This window comes from Mus caroli, unplaced genomic scaffold (genome assembly GCF_978045245.1).
Source record: "Mus caroli unplaced genomic scaffold, Mus_caroli_1 scaffold_4, whole genome shotgun sequence".
Classification (NCBI taxonomy): Eukaryota; Metazoa; Chordata; class Mammalia; order Rodentia; family Muridae; genus Mus; species Mus caroli.
Genome location: NW_028227259.1, coordinates 18,430,426 through 18,447,341, shown reverse-complemented (window position 1 = coordinate 18,447,341; position 16,916 = coordinate 18,430,426). Strand labels below are relative to the sequence as shown.

At 37.9% G+C, this 16,916-nt stretch overlaps 2 pseudogenes; both read left to right on the top strand.

The window, feature by feature from the left end:
• Window positions 1–9,706: 9,706 nt before the first annotated feature.
• LOC147004966 (26S proteasome non-ATPase regulatory subunit 1 pseudogene) lies at window positions 9,707–10,621 on the top strand (annotated as a pseudogene).
• An 81-nt stretch (window positions 10,622–10,702) lies between these two features.
• On the top strand, window positions 10,703–12,893 carry LOC110294458 (26S proteasome non-ATPase regulatory subunit 1 pseudogene; annotated as a pseudogene).
• The last annotated feature ends 4,023 nt before the right edge of the window (window positions 12,894–16,916 follow it).

Sequence of the window (16,916 nt, the reverse complement as noted above, 5' to 3'; positions counted from 1 at the left end):
TTTCTTCTATGAAGCTATTAGCTATCAGCACCTTTAATCACCAATTAAAAAATAACTTGAGGCAAGGTCACATAGAGTCCCTTGGGTACCTGGGGACTCTCTCATCTCTGGGGCAATCAGATTTTAGGAGATTCTACTTAGCATTACAGTATATAGCAACAGACCATACCTCAACAGTTTCCTGGATGATGCACTTCTGATGACAGTTGGGCTAGGCACCAATTTATGAGTACAGCACAATGTTATTAGGAATCATTTTATTGATTTTTTTTGTCAGTCCTGTTTGCTTCTATCCAGCATTTGTAGGCTTTCCTGGCTCTGGTTCCCAACCTTTCAAGCAGAGCCAGGCATGGGTTCACTCTCATGGCATGGTTCTTACATTGAAATCAGTTATAGGTTAGCCACTTCCACAAGTTCTCTCACCACTGCCCTTGCATGTAATTTAGGCAGGTTTTTAGACTGTGTTGATGTACCAGTCCTACTGGTAGGAGCCTTGCCTGGTTATAAAAGATGGAAAGTTGAGGCTTCATACCCAACATTATTAGAAGACTTTATTTAAATCACTCTCAAATTCCAGGGAGTTTCCATTGTACTTTGCTTCCAAAATATTCCCCACTTCCAGTCATCTCTCCCAGTACTTTCTCACTTTGACTCTGCCACCCCTTGCATGCTCCATCCATCCTGTTCCCATCCTCACCTGCTCCAACTCCATTGGCAAAATATATTCAATTTCTCCTTCCCAGGGAGAGCCATATACCCTCCCTTTGAGTCCTCCTTGTTGGTGTCTTAGGATTTTATTGCTGTGAAAATACACCATGAACACAAAACTCTAATAAAATAGTAGGTTTAGTCCATTATTGTCATAGTGGGAAGCATGGTGGCATGCAGGCATACATGGTGATGAGAGTTCTACATGTTGACCTGAAGGCATCAGGAGATTGTATGTCACACTGAGCATAGCTTGAACATAGGAGACATCAAAACCCACACACACCCCCACACACAGAAAGACATTTTCTAAAAAAAAATCACACCTACTGCAATAAGGCCATACTTCCTAATAGTGCCTGACACCCTATGGGCCAAGCATTCAAATACATATCTTTAGGTCCGTGCCTATTCAGACCACCAGACTTATCCTCTCTGGGTCTGTCAATGATAGCATGACTGTATTTAACAGATAATGTCCATTTATAAGTAAGCACACATTATACTTGTCTTTCTGTGTTGAGGTTTCCCAACTCAGGAAAATTTTTTTCTAATTCCATCTATTTGCCTTCAAATTTCATGATATTATCTTTTTTTAACTCCAGAATAATACTCTAATGTGTAAATGCACAACATTTTCTTTATTTCTTCTTTAGTTGAGGCATACATAACCTGTTTCAAGTTTCTTGTTATGATGTGTAAAGCCACAATGAACATAGTTGTGCAAATGTCCTTATGGTAGAAAGGCATCTTTGAGGTATATGCCCAAGACTGGTGGTATAGCTGTGTCTTGTGTTATATCAATTTTCAGTTTCCTCAAATTCCCCATATATGGGGAACTGCCATATTTATTTCCAGAGTGGTTATACCATCAATGAAGTAGTGTTCCCTTTGTTCCACATCCTAACAAGCATGTGCTGTTATTAATTGTTGTTAACATTAGGTATTCCAACAGGTTTGCCATGAAATCTCAGTTTCCATGATGGCTGAGGATGTTAAACTCTCAAGCACTTCTTGGTCTTTAAAAATTGTTCTGTAGAGAATTCTGTTTAGATTTGTATCTATTTTTAATTGGATTACATGGTTTGCTAATGTTTAGTTTCTTGAGTTCTTTACATATTTTGGATATATAGACTTTTGTTAGATGCGAAGTTGGTAAAAAGTTTTTCCCACCTTTAGGCTACCATTTTGTTCTACTAATGGTGTCCTTTTGCCTTATTGAATCCTTTCAGTTTTATTGTGTCCTATCATTGATTGTTCTTAGTGTCTACACAGTTAGCTTTTTGTTCAGGAAGTTGTCTCCTGTAAGAGTGAGTTCAAAGCTATTCCACACTTTCTTTTCTATTAGATTCAGTTTATCTGATTTTCTGTTGAGGTCCTCAATATATTTGGGGCTGACTTTTGTGCAGAATGATAGATATGGATTAATTTACATTCTTTTCCGTGCTGACATCTAGTTGGACCAGCACTATTTGTCAAAGATGCTTTCTCTTTTCCATTGTGTGTTTCTGGTTTCATCAAAACCCAAGTGTCAATAAGTATGTGAGTTTACTTCTGTGTTTTCAATTCAATTGTATCAATCTGTTTGTTTCAATACCTATACGATGAATTTTTTCTTACTATTGCTTTGAAGTACAGCTTGAAATCGGGGGTTGAGATGCCTTTTAATGTTTTTTTCATTGTAAAGGATTATTTTAGCTATATTTTTTTATTGCTGTGGTTTTGTTGGTTTGACAAATGAAATTGAGTATTTTACTTTCAAGATCTGTAAATTTGATGGAGATTTTGTTGGATCTGTAGATTAATTTCACTAAGATGACTGTTTTTACTGTGCTAATACTATCAGAACATGAAGATGGGAGATCATTCCATCTTCTAATGTCTTGTACCATTTTTAAAGACTTGAAATTTTTTTTGTCATTGTTGTACAAGTCTTTCACTTGCTTAATTAAGGTTATCTCAAAATATTCTATATTATACAAAGCTATTTTGAAAGATGTTGTTTCTCTGATTTCTTTCTCCATCCATTTGTCATTTATTTATATAAGAGTCCTGATATTTATTTATTTATTTATTTATTTATTTATTTATTTATTTTATTCAATCTTGTATCTAACCACTTTACTACACATTTTGATTAACTTCAAGGTTTGTCGGGTAGAATATTTGGAATCACTTTTCTGTACTGTCATATCATTTTCAAACAGTGATGCACTTTACATTATTTGACTTCTTCCTTTCTGACTTCTAACCCCTTAATCTTATTTTGTTGACTTGTTGCTCCACCTAGAACTTCAATTAGTATATTGAGTAGATATATATATATAGAGAGAGAGTGTACAGCCTTAACTGTCCTAATTTTAGTGAAATTGCTTTGGGTTTCTTTTCATTTAATATGATATTGCCCATTGGATACCTGTAAATTGCCTTTATTATGCTTAGTTATATGTTCTGTGTCCCTTTCTCCAGAATTTTATCATGAAGGGGTATTAAATTTTCTCAGTCTTTTTCAGCATCTGAGATTACAATGTGTTTTTACTTTCAGTTTGTTTATATGATGGATTATATTGATAAAGTTTCTTATGTTGAACCATACCTATATACCTAAAATGAGGCCTAATTGACCATGGTGGATAATCTTCATATATTCTTGTATTCTTGTATTCTGTTTTCCAGTATTTTATTGAATATTTTGTATCTACATTCATGAGGAAAATTGCTGTATAATTCTTGTTTGTTGTTGAATCTTTGTGTGGTTTGTGTATCAAGGTAATAAAATGACTCATAATATCAGTTTGCCCCAGTACAGGGGAACCCCAGGACCAAAAAGGGGGAGTGGGTGGGTAGGGGATTGGGGGGTGGGTATGGGGGACTTTTGGGATAGCATTGAAAATTTAAAAGAGGAAAATACCTAATAAAAATATCAGTTTGTCAATCTTTCTATACTTCTGTTTCTATTTTGTGGAATTATTTGAGGAGCATTGCTGTTAGTTGTTTTTTTCAAAGGCTGATAAAATTTTGTGCCAAAAGTGTATGGCCTTGGACTTTTATTGTTTGTTTGTTTGTTTTGTTTGGAAATCTTTAAATGCCTGCTTCTAATTCCTTAGAGATTATAGATCTATTTAAAGTCTTTATTTGATCTTGATTTACCTTTGATAAGTGGTACCTATTGAAAAAATTGTTTCTTTTTTGGTTGTTGGATATTTTCTTTATTTACATTTCAAATGTTATCCCCTTTCCTGGTTTTCCTCCCCACCCCCTGGAAACACCCTATCATACCCTCCCTCCCCCTGCTTCTAAGAGGGTGTTCCTCCAACCAGCTACCCACTCTCATCTCCTCACCATCAATTGCCCTACACTGGGGCATCTATCGAGCCTTCATAGGACCAAGGGTCTCTCTTCCCATTGATGCATGACAAGGCCATCCTCTGCTACATGTGCAGCTGGAGCTATGTGTACTCCTTTGATAATTTCTTAGTCCTGGGGAGTTCTGGGTGGTCTCAAGAGACAGTCATATCAGGCTCCTTTCAGCATGCACTTCTTGGCATCCACAATAGTGTCTGGAAAATTGTCCATTTCTTTTTAGATTTTTCAATTGTGTGTAGTACAGGTCTTTAATGTATAACCTAATGATTCTTTCAATTTCCTTGACTTATGTTGTTATATCCTCTCTTTGTTTTCTAATATTATCAATCTAACTATTGCCTCTCTATTCTTTAGTTAATTTGGATAAGGGTTTGTCTATCTTGTTGTTTTTGTAAAAGAACCAGCTCTTTGTTTCATTGTTTGTATTTTTCTCTTTGATTCTATTTTGTTAATTTCAGCTTCTGGTTTGATTAATTTTGGATTGAAATATATTTTAATAGATATTATAATGGCTACAACAGGTTATTTCTTAGGTCTGTCTCCTTGGTATTTCTTTTTCCAACACTTTATCCTCAGGTAATGTCTATCTTTGATATTGAAATGTGTTTCTCATATGCAGCAGAAGGAAGGAGCCTGCTTTTGCATCCATTCTCTTTTATTAGGGAATGGAGTCCACTAATTTTGAGTTCTATCAATAACTGATATTAATTTCTCTGTGTTGTGGGTGGTGATGGTAGTGGTGGTGGTGATGGTGGTGGTGGTGTGTGTCTGTTTTGTGTTTTGCTGCCTTGATTTGACTGGTGTGAAGTTATTTATTTCCTGTTTCATAGGTGTACTTAATGCTTTTAGGTGGAATTTTTTCTTCTAATATATTCTGTATGGCTAGATGTTATTTAAATTTTACTTTATCATAGTATATCTTGTTTTCACCATTTATGGTGATTGAAAGGTTTGATGACTATAGTAGTCTTTGCTGGCTTCTCTGGTCTCTTAGAGTCTGCAGGACCTCTGTCCAGGCCCTTCTGGATTTTATCATCTCTGTTGAAAAGTTGGGTGTAATTGTCTTTATATGGATCTGTCTTTATATGTTACTTTGCTTTTTCCACTTGGAACTTTTAATATTCTTTCTTTTTTGAGTATGTTAATGTTTTGATTATTATGTGGTACAAGGACTGTATTTTCTACTGCAAACTCTTTGGTGTTCTTTAAGCTTCTGTACCTTTTATATGAATCTCCTTCTTTAGGATAAGAAATTCATCATCTATGATTTTATTAAAAATGTTTCCTAAGCCCTGGAGCTGAGATTCTTTTTATTCTATTTCTATTATTTTTAAATTTGGCTTTTTTCCACAGTGTCCCATACTTTCTGAATGTTTTGGGTCAGAAATTATTAGATTTAACATTTTCTTTGACTAATGTATCAATTTCTTTTATCAGATCTCTTACACATGAGATTCTCACTTTCATCTTCTGTGTTCTGTTGGTAATGCTTGGTTCTGTACTTTATAGTCACTCATTTACGCAGAATTTCCATCTCCAGGATTTCCTCCATTTGTGTTTTCTTCATTGCTTCTATTTCAATTTTCATGTATTGAAGAGTTTTCTTCATTTCTTTCACCTGATTTTTAAAATTTTTAACTTATTTTCTCCAATTATTTATTTGTGTTTTCCTGGATTTATTTATGAGATTTCTTCTTTAAGGACTTCTATCATCTTTATAGAGTTGGTTTTAAAGTTGTTTTCCTATAGTTCACCTGTGCTGAATTATTCACATCTTGCTGAGGTCTAGTGGTATGACATACTACCCTGCCTGTTGTTGGTTATGTTCTTATGCTTACTCCTGCTATCTGAGTTTGGGGTAATTATAGATTTAAGTGGTGCTGATTTATGAGTTTCCCTTTGTTGGTTAGGTGCTTTTTATGCATATTTTGTATTTCCTCTCTGGTCTTGAGTGGCCTAAGGTTCTGGAATCCTCTGGTTCAGTAAGGTGTCTCTACTGGGGTTTGGGCAGCCTGTGTGACCTCTGGGGTTCTTGGAACCAGTGTGGTATCTAATACAGTAGTGGCTTCTGTTGGAGTTATGGGCTATGGTACGGTGACCAGGAGAGAGGGGACTGCCTAGCTGGAAAAGCTAGGCAGTCTCTGAGAAAATGTTGACAGGCTGCTGGTTGGGAAGGGAGGGTTATCTAGTGTTCTGGGTACCTGTGCTGCTGCTTTTGGTTAAGGAGGAACTTCCTCTGGAACTGCGGTCTGAGATTCTAGGAACAGATGTAGGGCCCAAATATGGGGACCCCCACTCTAGTCCAGGGACAGGAAGCACCCACGAACACAAGAATCCTCTCTTGTTGCAAGACACACGAGGCTTTATTGGCAGAGCTCTGGGCTGACACGTACCTCACACAGGAGGCAGGGGAGTCAATCCTGGGGCTTGGAAGCTAGGGACTCTAGCTGCTTATGTATCAAAAGATGGTCTAGTCGGCCATCACTGGAAAGAGAGGCCCATTGCACATGCAAACTTTATATGCCCCAGTACAGGGGAATGCCAGGGCCAAAAAATGGGAATGGGTGGGTAGGGAAGTGGGGGGGAGGGTGTGGGGGACTTTTGGGATAGCATTGGAAATGTAATTGAGGAAAATACGTAATAAAAAATATAAAAAAAGAAAAGAAATTAAATGTTATATGCAATACAGAAGCTGGATAAGATTTTGTTAGCCAAGTCTATCTTAAAAAGAGGGGTATTACTATAGCAGATACCCTCAACAAAATAAATTCTAGTTTCTGTATTCAAAAAAAAAAAAAAAAAGAAGAAGAAGAAGCAAAGGGTTAGGAGTACAAGGAATTTTGACAAAGGTATGGGATTGGTTCATTAACAGAAAGATTACAGGTCAGCAAAAAGGGGCATCAGAACTTTGTTCTGGTGAGCTTGGGGCTTATCTTTGTTCACATAACAACCAGTTGATGTATGACTTTACCCAGTGCCAAGGGGTAATAGACAGAGGGGAGGTTCCAGCCAGATGGTGTTAACTCAGATAATGTAACCCTTGAATACCTTTTCATCTTTACAGCCAAGATGTTTTTAGGAATGCCTTAACAACAGCCCTGCCCTGGCATGCCTGGGGGCTGTTCTGCTTTGTTCTCAGTCCCAGGCCGGGGTCATGGGCTCCTAAACAACTCACAAGTTACAATATTTCATCTTCCTTCACAGACATGGCCTCTGGTAGAACAGGAGGCTTCCCAATTATAGGTCTTTTAATATGAGATTCTGTAGTGTAATTTCCTGCTCCAACTTGCAAATTACACACACACACACACACACACACACACAACCACAGACATATATATCAGTATTGGTTTTAAAAATAGATGCAGAGGAAGAATACATTTGCACATTGTCATAAGAATTCAAATTATTATCAATATTGTACAACCTACATTTGAAGTTGATTTACTTGGTAATCATTGTATGTCAAATCATATGAGACTGAAAGCAAAATTGGTACAAAAATGAACATTAGTTGAAGTTTTATATTGTAGTTGTAGTAAGCCAGCCTATGTGAACCCGGTATTTCTGGAAGGCAGGCTGGGGCTGAAAGGGAGAGAGAGACTAGACAGCGAGAAAAGAATGAAGCCAAGACAAGTTTTCTCTGATCAAGGCCCACGAATTTACTAAGAGAATGTGCTTATAAGTGGGGGGGGGGGGAGCCCATCCCCCGCCAATTCATACTTGGTGCCTCAGCTAGCCTGTAGGCAACATGCAGGATAGGATGTGTCTCCAGAATGTCTCAAGGGTCTCTCAGCAGGTAGCAGTGGTAGTTGACATAACAATATAGCCATCTAAGTCAGAAGACTACACCCAGGTGATCTCATATTCAGTGGCAGCAAAGTCTGAATCAGCCTGCTTCACAGATGAGGGAGGCTATGTTATATATGTAAAAGAAATGTTATAAAAGTGTTAATTTTCCTTATTGTTTTTCTTGTCTCTTAACTTTAATGGCAAGCGTTATGGCATGCAACCTTTAGTTCAGTAAGGGCAAGGAATCCAGTTCATATTGGGGGATATTTTTGTTTGAGTTTAAAAGAAGGGAATTTTATATTTTAGATTTGTTAAGGAGGTTAAGCAAAGTAATTTAAAATGTAACATACAATTCTAGTGTAACACCTCTAGCCATGTCGACAAAAGAAAATATATCTAAACCAATTTGAATCTCAGTGTGTCTGAAGTATTATTCTCTTTCTAAGCTAATTTAGCCCTGCTGTTATGGATCAAAGGCTTGGGAATGTTCATGTGGTAACTTTCTGTCACCTTCAGCAAGTTGCAGGGTAAAATCATTCATCTATGACCCAGTCCTTCAATAAAAAATAATGAATTAGACTGAATTATATATGGGAAAATTAGCATCACAGAAGCTTACATATTAAATAGATGTAGTTACTAGAACTTGAGAACTTTCTCTAAAGTCATGCAAGATCAAATTCTCTAATTGGTAAGCTATTCACTTATAAGGAGCATATGTTACACAGAAACTATCACCTTTCATTTTAACTAAGGGTACAGAGCTATCTTTCTTGGCTGATGAGATACTTGCATATTTGTGATGTATAACTAGTGAGCAGGTTTGCATTTTGAAACTAATAATGTATAGAAAGTGCCTAGTGAGTCACAGTATTTTCTACCCAAATCCCAAAAATTAATCTCATAATCTCAAGCAAAATTCTTAGAAGTGGAAATATTTTGGAGTACTACACAGTGATTAAAAACAATGACTTCACAAAATTCACAGGCAAATGGATAGAACTAGAAAATATCACCCTGAGTGAGGTAACCCAGTCACAAAAGAACACACATGGTATGTACTCACTGGTAAGTAGATATTAGCCCAAAGCTCACAATGCCCATGATTCAACCCACATCCATATGAAATTTAGGAAGAAGGAAGGCCAGGGTGTAGAGACTTGAATCCAGGAGATATTTATTGTCCTGCCACCAGTCTTCCCACCTTCATCAGACCTGGTGATCAGGAACCACACAGTCATCAGAGGCCTGCCACACAAGGATGACAAAGGTTACTGCCCCCAACTCCACCACCATCAATACCTACTACAACAAGAACATTTAGAGAATGAAGCTATCTAGATGGCTAAAAGCCCTTCAAAGAACACAATCAACAAAAGCCAGGGCAATATGATACCCTCCAAGCACAGCTACCCTATTACAGCAAACCCTGAATACTATAACACAACCAAAGCACCAGAAAATGACCTTCAATCCAATCTCTAAAAGATGATAGTGCCTTTTAAAGAGGAAATGAATAAATCCCTTAAAGAACTATAGGAAAATGCAACCAAATAGATAGAGGTCTTTAATGAGGAAATAAATAAATCCCTTAAAAAACAGCAAAACACAATTAACAGGAGAAAAAACAAAATTGTTCAAGACCTAAAAAATGAAAGCAAGCTGGGCGTGGTGGCGCACGCCTTTAATCCCAGCACTCGGGAGGCAGAGGCAGGCGGATTTCTGAGTTCGAGGCCAGCCTGGTCTACAAAGTGAGTGCCAGGACAGCCAGGGCTACACAGAGAAACCCTGTCTCGAAAAACCAAAAAAAAAAAAAAAAAAAAAAAAAAAAAAAGAGCAGTGCACCCGGGACCCTGGAGGTGCAGTAGAGCAAGCGGGCCCTGAGCTGACAGATCCAGGGCTTGGCCAGGACTGTGGACGAGCGGATCGGCGAGTGCAGGGCGCAGCCATGATCACTTCAGCCGCTGGGATTATTTCTCTGCTGGATGAAGAGGAGCCACAGCTTAAGGAATTTGCACTACACAAATTGAATGCAGTCGTGAATGACTTCTGGGCAGAAATTTCTGAGTCTGTAGATAAAATAGAAGTTTTATATGAAGATGAAGGTTTCCGGAGTCGGCAGTTTGCAGCCCTGGTGGCCTCGAAAGTGTTTTATCACCTGGGGGCTTTTGAGGAGTCTCTGAATTATGCCCTTGGAGCAGGTGACCTCTTCAACGTCAATGATAACTCTGAATATGTGGAGACTATTATAGCAAAATGCATTGATCATTATACCAATCAGTGTGTGGAAAATGCAGATTTGCCTGAAGGAGAAAAAAAGCCAATTGACCAGAGATTGGAAGGCATCGTGAATAAAATGTTCCAGCGATGTCTCGATGATCACAAGTATAAGCAAGCGATTGGCATTGCTCTGGAGACCAGGAGACTCGATGTCTTTGAGAAGACTATACTGGAATCTAATGATGTCCCAGGAATGCTAGCTTACAGCCTCAAACTCTGCATGTCTTTAATGCAGAATAAACAGTTTCGGAATAAAGTATTGAGGGTCTTGGTTAAAATCTACATGAACTTGGAAAAGCCTGATTTCATCAATGTTTGTCAGTGCTTAATTTTCTTAGATGATCCTCAGGCTGTGAGTGATATTTTAGAAAAACTGGTAAAGGAGGACAACCTGCTGATGGCCTATCAGATTTGTTTTGATTTGTACGAAAGTGCTAGCCAGCAGTTTTTGTCATCTGTCATCCAGAATCTTTGAACTGTTGGTACCCCTATTGCTTCTGTGCCTGGATCTACCAATACAGGGACTGTGCCAGGATCAGAGAAAGACAGTGACCCCATGGAGACGGAGGAGAAGACAGCCAGTGCAGTGGCCGGGAAGACACCAGATGCGAGTCCAGAGCCCAAGGACCAGACATTGAAAATGATTAAGATTTTAAGTGGTGAAATGGCTATTGAATTACACCTGCAGTTCCTAATACGAAATAATAACACAGACCTCATGATTCTAAAAAACACAAAGGATGCAGTACGAAATTCTGTATGTCATACAGCAACTGTAATAGCAAACTCATTCATGCACTGTGGTACTACCAGTGACCAGTTTCTTAGAGATAACTTGGAATGGTTGGCCAGAGCCACCAACTGGGCCAAATTTACTGCAACTGCCAGCTTGGGTGTAATCCATAAGGGCCATGAGAAGGAAGCACTACAGTTAATGGCAACATACCTTCCTAAGGACACTTCTCCAGGATCAGCCTATCAGGTAGGGGGCAGTCTCTATGCATTGGGTCTCATTCATGCCAATCATGGTGGTGACATAATTGACTATCTCCTTAATCAGCTCAAGAATGCCAGCAATGATATTGTTCGACATGGAGGCAGCCTGGGCCTTGGTTTGGCTGCAATGGGAACTGCACGTCAGGATGTGTATGATTTGCTGAAAACAAACCTGTATCAGGATGATGCTGTGACAGGGGAGGCAGCTGGCCTAGCCTTAGGTTTGGTTATGTTAGGTTCTAAAAATGCCCAAGCGATTGAGGATATGGTTGGCTATGCACAAGAGACTCAGCACGAGAAGATTCTGCGCGGTCTGGCAGTTGGCATTGCATTAGTGATGTACGGGAGGATGGAGGAGGCTGATGCTCTCATTGAGTCTCTCTGTCGTGACAAGGACCCAATTCTTAGAAGATCTGGAATGTATACTGTAGCCATGGCTTATTGTGGCTCTGGTAACAACAAAGCCATTCGGCGCCTGCTGCATGTTGCTGTAAGTGATGTCAACGATGATGTCAGAAGAGCAGCAGTGGAGTCACTTGGCTTCATTTTGTTCAGGACGCCTGAACAGTGTCCAAGTGTGGTTTCTTTGTTGTCAGAGAGTTATAACCCTCACGTGCGCTATGGAGCTGCAATGGCCCTGGGAATCTGCTGTGCTGGTACAGGAAACAAGGAAGCAATTAATTTACTAGAGCCAATGACCAACGACCCTGTGAACTACGTGAGGCAAGGGGCTCTGATAGCTTCAGCTCTCATCATGATCCAACAGACTGAGATCACGTGTCCAAAGGTGAATCAGTTCCGGCAGCTGTATTCCAAAGTCATCAATGACAAACATGATGATGTCATGGCCAAATTTGGCGCTATTCTGGCCCAAGGCATACTGGATGCAGGTGGTCATAATGTCACAATCTCCTTACAGTCCAGGACTGGGCACACTCATATGCCATCTGTGGTTGGCGTCCTTGTCTTCACCCAGTTCTGGTTCTGGTTTCCCCTTTCACACTTCCTGTCATTGGCTTATACTCCTACCTGCGTCATTGGCCTTAACAAGGATTTAAAGATGCCGAAAGTTCAATATAAATCAAATTGTAAACCATCCACATTCGCATATCCTGCCCCTCTGGAAGTACCAAAAGAAAAAGAAAAGGAAAAGGTTTCCACCGCTGTGTTGTCTATTACTGCCAAAGCTAAAAAAAAAGAAAAAGAAAAAGAAAAAAAGGAGGAGGAGAAGATGGAAGTGGATGAAGCAGAGAAGAAGGAAGAGAAAGAGAAGAAAAAAGAACCTGAACCAAACTTCCAGCTGTTGGATAATCCAGCACGAGTTATGCCTGCCCAGCTGAAGGTCTTAAGTATGACAGAGACCTGCAGATACCAGCCTTTTAAACCACTCTCCATTGAGGGCATCATAATTCTGAAAGACACCAGCGAAGACATTGAAGAACTCGTGGAACCCGTGGCAGCACACGGCCCAAAAATTGAAGAGGAAGAGCAAGAGCCAGAGCCCCCAGAGCCGTTCGAGTATATCGATGACTAAGGCCAGGGATCCCGCCTGCCCAGCTGTAGATGACTGTCCTGGCGCACACTGAAATGTCGTGAGGGAACCCATGCTGAGACCTGCTCAATGCACACGGCATTGCCTACGCTGACATAAAGAACCTGTGTCCCAAGTCTTTGGTTAAGAAGATATACGACTGTTCAGTGTTCTCTTTCACAAAATTTGGTTTTCAAATAAATATATTAAAATCTCCACATTGAAAAAAAAATGAAAGCAGAATAAAGAAAACACAAATAATCCTGAAGATGAAAAGCCTAATGAAGAGGACAGGAAGAATATATATAAGCTTTGCCAACAGAATACAAAAGATGGAAGAGAGGATCTCTGGTGTAGAAGATACAATAGAAGACATTGGTCTATCAGTCAATGAAAATAAATGTTGGATCTAAAAAATTCCTGACACAAATCTTTCAGAAAATCTGGGATTCCACGAAAAGACCTAACCTAAGAATTATAGGAATAAAAGAATGTGAAGAGTCACAGCTCCAAGGACCAGAAGAAATTTCCAACAGAATCGTAGAAGAAAACTTCTCTGACATAAAGAAAAAGATGCCTGTAAATATTGTAGAAGCTTATAGAATACCAAATAGACTGGACCAGAAAAGAAAACCCTCTTGCAACATAATAATCAAAATATAAAATCTAAAGAACAAAGAAATAATACTAAAAGCTGTAAGGGAAAAAAGGCCAAGTACCATGCAAAAGCAGACCCTTCAGAATTACACCTGACTTCACAACAGAGACTAAAAACTAGAAGAGCCTGAATAGATATGTTGTAAACTCTAAAAATCCAGAGGTACAAACCTAGACTATTATACCAATTAAAATCTCAATCGCCATAGTTGGAGATAACAAGATATTTTAAGACAAATCCAAATTCTAACAATATTTATTCAGAAATTTAGTCCTACAGAAAATACTAGAAGCAAAACTCCAACCAAAGGCTGAAAGCTACATCAAAGAAAATGCAGGAAATGAGTAATTCCATACCAACAAAAAACAAGGTAAACACACACACACACACATTCTCTTTCTCTCTCTCTCTCTCTCTCTCTCTCTCTCTCTCTCTCTCTCACACACACACACACACACACACACTCAGTTCTTTAATAAAAAAAAAACATAATCTAATGGGATGGATGTAAAACCAAGATCCATTATTGTCCTTCATATAAGAAACATACTTTAGCAACAAAGATAGACATTACCTCAGAGTAAAGGGCTGAAAAATATTTTGCTAGCAATCAGACCCAAGAAGGAAGCTGGAATTCTATTCCCTGATAATTAAACTTTCAATCAAAATGTATCAAAAGAGACAGGGAAAGACACTTCATACCCATATACCAACATGATTATCACAATTCTGAATGTCTACTCCCAAAACAAAAGGGTACTCACATTTGTAAAAGACACATTGCTATATCTTAAATCACACATCAAACCCTACAGAAGACTTCAACACCCTACTCTCACCAATTGGCAGGTCATCCAGTCCAAAACTAAACAGAAAAATTAAACTTGTCAGGTGACTTCTAGAAAAGGCTAAGACTAGCAGGTGACTTTCCTGGAGGGGGCCTACCAGTTTTTCATGGTCTGTGATGGAGAGTTAGACCCTGAGAGAGACTTGCCTTCTGGATTGTCTTTTGCTGCTGATGTCTTTCATGCCACACTTATATAGCCTAGGGATTCCAGGGTCTTACTCCACTCTACTGAGAAGTCTTCCTGCAGATCATCATAGAGATGAACTTTCATGAATTAATGCTGTTTTGATGAGTTAATGATTTCATAGAATTCCTGATTCTATTAAAATAATCTTAGGAAGCAAGTTTTAAAAGATGGTTTTAGTTGCTTCTTTAAAAAAATGTAATAAAGTTAACATCAAGGATAGAAGGTTACCACTCCTCATAATAGTAAATAAAAGCTACATAAAAGGAAATGCAATGAGGTTTCATAATTATACTAAAAGGAGAAGTAGGCATGGAACAAATTTGTGATCAAGTAAAATCCTTCATTCTAGGTTAAGTCCAAGGATGAAGCTACAAGTGTGCACTATGATAAAGGGAGGCAATATAAAACTCTTGGGTTTTAACTTATAATGAGCATATAGAATAAAACACTGCTTTAAACTTAATGTCAACATCCTGTTATAACTCCTCATTTGTAATATTTTAACTATTAGGTAATTTTCTAAAAACTTTTGTCTTAAAAGTGCTAGAGAAAAGAAATAAAGTGTTGGCTTAGGGGGCTCTTTTCCTTCCATCCATACACTAAATGTATATATCTGTTTGCCTATGCACAAATACTTATGGAGTAGATGAAACAGGAGGTTGGACCAGGCCAAAACTTCTGTAAGTAGGAATGTATATGTGTCTATGTGAATTGTCTATATAAATGAATTCCCTTCTTTGCTTTTCTTTTTCTGTGGTTCACAAGGAGTTAATGAGCCAGGTCAGTAAAGGGCGCATGCCTGGCTTGGAAGAGAAGAGAACACTAGAAATAAATCCTTTACCTAATTCTCTACTACTTTACAGCAAAATTTAATTACCAGAAACCAATACACTTAGCACTAAAATAGCAAAAAGTTAAAGAAATGTAAATATTACCATTTCTGTCACCCAGGATTAGAAATCCCATAGAAGTCAGGAAGGATATGACAAGAAATAATGAAACTAACTGACATTATGGATTAAATGAACCTAACAGACATCTACAAAATATTTCAGCCCAATACAAAAGAATATATGTTCTCCTCATTAACAAATGGGTAATATCCTTCTACAACTTTGACTATGTAGTCAGCCATAAAACAAGCTTCAACATATACAAGAAAATTGAAAGAATGCCTTGTATCTTATAAGACCATCATGGATTGACTCTGGACTTTAACAATTACAGAAAAACCACAAAGCATACAAACTCATGGAAACAGAACAACTCTTTACTCAATGATACCTGGAACAGGGAAGAAATACTGAAAGAAATTAAAGACTATATAGAATTCAATGAAAATGAAGGCACAACATACACAAATTTAGAAAGTTCTCATACCAGCAATTTAAAAGTATATCTGAACTAGAAAAAGAAAGAAGTAAGCAAACCAAAGAAAAGTAAAAGCCAGGAAGAAATTACAATCAGAACCAAAAACAATCATTAAGAAACAAAGAAGACAATATAAAGAATCAACAAAACTAAGAGCAGATTCTTTGAGGAAATCAAGAAGATAAACAAACTCTTAGCCAAACTAACCAAAGGACAGAGAGACAGTTTCTAAATAAACAAAATCAGAAATGAAAACAGAGTTATAGCTACAGAGAAGGAGGAAATTCAAACAATCATTATGTCTCACTTCAAAAGCCTGTACCCCACAAAATTGGAAAATCTTAATGAAATAGATGATTTTTTTTAGACAGATACCACTTACCAAAGCTAAATCAAGAGCAGCAAACTCTTCAAAGAGCACGATAATCCCTAAGGAAATAGAAGCAGTCATTAAGTCTCTCAAACAAAAAAATCCCAGTCAGATGATCTTTGATGCAAAATTCTACAAGACTTTCAAATAAGTTAATAGCAATGCTCCTCAAACTATTCAACAAAACAAAAACAGAAGGAACACTGCCAAAGTCATTCTATGGAGCCACAGTCTAAACCTAAACCACACAGAGACTCAACAAAGAAGGAGAACTTTAGACTGATTTCTCTTAAGAATATTGATACAAAAATACTCATTAACCACTCAAAATCTGAATCCAGGAACACACCAAAAACATTATCCAACATAATAAAGTATGGTTCATCCTAGGGTTGCAGGGAGAGTTCAATATTTGAAATCTATCAACAAAATCCACCACATAAACAAACTGAAAAAAATCACATGGTCATCTCATTAGATGCAGAAAAAAAATGCCTTTGACAAAACACAACAGCCCTTCATGTTAAAAGTCTTAGAGAGATCAGGGATACAATGTGCATCCCTAAACATAATCAAGGCAATACACAGCAAGCTAATTGTCACCATCAAATTAAATGGAGAGAAACTTAAAAGTAATTTTACTAAAACCAGGGACAAGACAATGCTGCCTACTCTCGCCCTATTTACTCAAGATAATACTTGAAGTTCTGGCTAGAGAAATGAGACAACTAATGAAGATCAAATGGGTAAAAATTAGAAAGAAAGAAGTCAAAGTATTGCTACTTGTGAATGTTATTGATAGTATACATA